The following is a 5368-nucleotide window of genomic DNA, read 5'->3' on the forward strand; positions in this document are numbered from 1 at the left end:
ACGTTGGAGACGTATCAGCATCCCAAGCTTAACTCCTACTCGTCCTCGAGTAGGGAAGTGATAAAAACAAAATTTTTGATGTGGAGTTCTGTTCATCAAGTCATATCATATTCTTTTCTTTATAGCATGGACATTTGGAATTTTATATGATTCAAAGCAATAGTCTAGTTTTGACATAATAATTTAGATACTCAAGCATATCAACAAGCAACCATGTCTTTCAAAATATCAATGCTAAAATAAGTTATCCCTAGCCCATCATGCTCAAACATTGATCCATTCATGAAACACACTCGAGTATTAACTACACCCAAACTTGAGCACGCTCATATTGCATCCTAGTTGGTGCTTTTTATAAGAGAAGATGGAGACTCAAATTTCAAAATAAAAATTGCATAAAGTAAAAGATAGACCCTTCGCAGAGGGGAGTAGGGATTTGTAGAGGTGCCAGAGCTCAAAGCAAAAAATTTAGAGATGAAAACATTTTGGGAGGTGTATCCATCCCACCAACGAAAATGACGTAGAGTTCCAAACACTTTCCATGCTAGATATGCCATAGGCGGTTCCCAAACAGAAAATAAAGTATATTCCTTTTTCCACCATAACTTTAACTTTCCATGGCTAACCGTATCCACGGTGCCATCCATACCAACACTTTCCAAGGAATTTATTATTTGACAACATAAAGTAAATTCATTTTTGTTATTGCATTTCGGGACTGGGCATCCCTAATAGCTTTGCCTTACTCTCGTGCAATGACAAGTGAATAAACACTCCTCTTGAGAATAACACATCTAGCATGGAAAATATTGGCCACCCCTCACCGCTCCGCGAGCGAAACGAACACACAAAAGAGAAGTTTATTTTGAAAATTAGAGATGGCACATGCAAATTTGCTTAGAATGGCAATAGAATACCGCATATAGGTAGATATAGTGGACTCATGTGGCAAACCTGGTTTAAATGATTTTGGATGCACAAGTAGAGGTCATACTTAGTGCAAAATGAAGGCTAGCAAAAGATTGCGAAGCAACCAACCAAGAAACGAATAATCTCACAAGCAAGCATTAAGCATAATTAACACCGAATAATGCACCACAAGTAGGATATAATTTTCATTGCATGACTATTGACTTTCGTGCATGCATAGGGAATCACAAACCTTAAACCAATATTCTTACTAGAACATAATTACTCATCAACATAACCCACATATCACATCATCATATCTCAAAACTATTACTAAGAATCAAGTTTATTTTGTCCAATGATCTTCATGACATTTTCTTTTACTTTATCCTTCTTGGATATCTATCACTTTGGCACTAATTTTCAAGTGTTGCTTTTCATAAGCTCAAGCAAATATAAGTGAAGATCATGAGCATAACAAATTTTCTTTCTCTCAAAATAATTTAAGTGAAGCAAGAGAGAATTTCTTCAAAAATAACAAAGCATGCCATGCTCAAAAAGATATAAGTGAAGCACTAGAGCAAGTCCTAGCTCATAAAAGATTCAAGTGCAGCATAGACAGCAATCCTAATAAGTCATGAAATAATTTTGGCTCTCTCAAAAAGGTGTGTCTAGCAAGGATTGATAACTTAAAACACAAAATAAAACAAGCAAAGACACATATCATACAAGACGCTCCAAGCAAAACACATATCATGTGACGAATAAAAATATAGTCTCGAGTAAAACACCGATAGTTGTTGGAAGAAAGAAGGGATGCCACTCGGGGGCATCCCCAAGCTTAGTTGGTTGCTCATTCTTGGATAATAGCTTGGGATGTCGGGGCATCCCCAAGCTTAGGCTGTCGGATCATGGGTTCCGGCAAAACCCTTGAGGTTCAAACACTGGGGGCACGTGAAGGTTTTCTCCCTATCGATCCATGCCCTAGCTCTCTAAGATCTTGCGGACGAACTCGACGAACTCACAACACAGAAAGACACAAGATTTATACTGGTTCGGGCCACCATTGTGGTGTAATACCCTACTACAATGTGGTGGTGGTGGATTGCCTCTTGGGCTGATGATGAACAGTACAAGGGGAAGAACAGCCTCCTGAGGTTGAGCTGTTCTTGTGCTTGGTGAACTTGTGTGGGTGAGATGCCTCTCGATCTCCCTTTTCTACCGTGGTGGCTAGTTCTACTTATAAGGTGAACAGTACAAGGGGAAGGGAGCCAATAACGGATAATTTGAAGGGAGGCAGCTAGTACAGCTTATCCTGACAAAAGGTGGTCTTCGCTTGCCAAAGGCTCTGGTGGTGACGCCGTCCTGGGCTCCATGGTGACGTCCGTCTTGCCGTCCTTTTGGTCTTTGTCTCGTTGCACCAATATGGCAACCTTGCTTGATGCCTCGGTACTCTGCGCCTCCGCTTGCCCCCTTAGCACCAAAGAGGAAACAAGGACACTGCACGCGCTGGCGCCCGCCTAGCACCCGCCTGGTCTTGATCGTCACGGCTCACGTCATGACGACCTCGCGAGGTTTGCCTTGCCTTGATCTCTCCGCCCCTCGTGAGCCTGCTTGGTGAGGCCGCTCCTGAGGAGGTCTTGCGTCGTCCGCCTCGTGAGGCTTGGCCCCTTGCGAGGGTCTTGAAGGCCTTGTCGATGAAGATGGGCTGTAGAAACCTGCCGGCCCAGCCACGCCGTGGGCTGCAGGCAGCAAGTCTGGGGACCCCCGTTCCCAGAACGCTAACAGTAGCCCCCGGGCCCAAGGTGTGATCGGGCTTGGCTTCGAGGCGAAGCCAAAGGGTCAAGCGTGGAGCACCACGAGCCCCCAAAGCCTGTGGCCTCGGTTGACACGTGGTGGTTTATTGGACGTGGGCATCTCCGCTTCCCCATGCTGCCTTTGAATCCGCCTGGCTATGCGGCGCTCACAACCTACACAATTATTCTCCCATCGCCCACGCCTTGCTTCCACAGTCCTTCTGCGTCCTCGAGACTCTGCTCCTCCTCTCCAATCTGACCTGCACTCCGCATGTTTCATCGCCATGGCGCCAAAGCAGGCAGACAAGGGGAAGACGCCTCTGTCTTCGCCAAGTGCGCCTCCAGCCACTGAGCCTGCAGTCTATCGGTCCTTGGTGCTCAACGACGAGGCCATGGACAAGGTGTGTCCCATGCTCGCCACTAGTTTCAACGAGTGGGGGAGACGGCGGCTTGGCCCGCGTCTCGCGCTTGCATTGCTCGGGCGGTCACCAAGGTCCCAATCATCATTGATGCCCTTTGGGCAGGCCTGATCCCCCCTTTCTCCACCTTCTTCAACGCGGTGCTTGAACATTACCAGATCCATATGCTGCATCTCGACCCCCAATCTGTGACTCTTCTCGCCATCTTCGCCTCCGTGTGTGAAGCCATGGTGGGCATCGCTCCTTCTGTGGCCCTTCTCCGCCATTTCTTCTCGTTGCATCTGACTGATCCCCGACAGAGCTCGGGGTGTGTGCACTTCCAGGCCGTGGCCGCAACGGCGGGCGCGGGGATCGACTTCGAGCTTCCTCCATCCACAAGTGAATTTTGGCCAAGGTTGGTATTTGTCGATGCCGGTGTGCTCAGCCCTCTGCTCCACGCCCCGTTAGCGCCTGCCATTTCCCACTCTGGCTGGGGCCACGAGAGGCTCGCGAGCCCCCGTCTTGCCCCTGTCTGGCTCAGGCTAAGGATGCTGAAGGACCACAGCATGACCGCTCCAATGGTGGTGAGGGAGTTTATCAGGCGCCGGGTTGCTGAGGCGATGCAACACGCGGCTCCCGAGGCTGAAACTCCGGAGGCGTCGGGAGGTCGCGATGAGACGGTGCCCTACTGTTCTCCGCAGCCAGGCACCCCTGAAGTTGTTCTCCCGAGCACTTCTCCGGCTACACCCCATACTGATCGCCACGTTCAGTGCTTCGGTCGGCTTTGCGTGGACTTTGAGGAGCTCCGCAAGAGGAAAGGATCTCCAAGCGGCAGCAGTATCTTTGGGCCGTTGAAGTGACGAAAGTACATCACCGTCGATGAGTAAGTACCTTATCTCGGTGATCTTCTGTGCATCGTCTTCCTTTCCTGATGATTGTCCCCTCAGGACCCTTCTGTCAAGGCCGTGAAATCTCCTGAGAAGCAGCTCCCTCTCGTCCCGTTGCACCCGCCAAGCTCCAATGCTACAGGCTCGGGTGCTGCCCACGGTGTGGGGTCAGTCGTGGGAGTTGGTCCGTCATCAAGGTGCCCCAAGCTTGCGCCTTCGCCGTCCTTTCTTCGCGGCCTTGCTCGGAGCGCAGCAGGCGTGCCAAGGGCTCCTCCCCTGGTCCCGGTCGGTAGCTGCCTGGCCTCGACCCTGGGGTCTTCTTCAAGCAGTGGGCCTTGCTTGGTCCGGGCGTGCTGCGCCGAGCATCGCCCACAGCCCCCGTGGCGGAGGGCGAGATGGGCTGTGTGCTCGAGTTCGAGCGCGGGCGGAGCGTCGTTTGTCATGAGCTCTTCCAGGAGGCGACGAACGCGATGAACCATCTCGGTGAAGAGCTTGAGGGTGTCGACGTGCGCCTTGAGGACGAGGGTCTTCGATTGGTGGAGGAGTGGCACAAGCTGAAAGTGGCCATCAACCTTGGGCGCCACCAGCGCGAGCTAGATAACGTGAAGGCTGAGGCCTCCCTTGCGGCCTCCCATGAGGACTGCTCCCGAGATCTCGAGGAGGCTCGTGAAGCTGACCGCCGCCATGAGGCTGCGGAGATGCGCGCGTGGGAGCTCCCGGCCTGGAGTGCATCCCTTGAGCAGCAAGTGGAGGCGCGCAAAGCCGCCCTCCCGTCGCTGAGGGGGACACCTGCCGAGGAAGATGAGGTCCAGAAGCGCGAGGAGGCGTTGGCTCTGGAAGTCGTAGAGCGCAGCCTCGAGCTTGACAAACTGGAGATGAGGGAGCGTCAAGTTGCCCAAGCGGAGGATGTCGGGGCTCGCGAGGCCAGGGTCCAGGAGGAAGTCGACCATCGAGTGGCCGAGGTTCACGCGGATCTTGAAGGTTGGCACAACCTGAAGCTGAAGCTTGCGGACACCGAGGCAGCGGGCAGGACCGCCGCTCTCAGGCCCAGGTTAGATGAGGTGGAGAGGCGTGAGGAGGCCACGGCTGCCGCCCTGGTTATGGCGCAGGCAGATTTGGCCTCCGCCCGTGCCGAGCTGCTTTCTCTTCGGAAATGGGTTGATGACGCCAAGACTGTCACGCGGCAGAACAGGGAGGAAGTGCTCCAACGGCAGACGCTGGAGTGTGAGCACGCCCCCATGCTTCAGGGCCTCCGGAACAGGGCTAATACAACCCTGGGCTTCATCTGCGACGAGAATGCACCCCCCCCCCACTCGAATGACTACGCTAGTCACCTGACCTTCTTCACCAATGTGGTGACGCACCTGGAAGCCCGGTC

This window comes from Triticum aestivum, chromosome 6A (assembly GCF_018294505.1).
Source record: "Triticum aestivum cultivar Chinese Spring chromosome 6A, IWGSC CS RefSeq v2.1, whole genome shotgun sequence".
In the NCBI taxonomy this organism is placed as follows: domain Eukaryota; kingdom Viridiplantae; phylum Streptophyta; class Magnoliopsida; order Poales; family Poaceae; genus Triticum; species Triticum aestivum.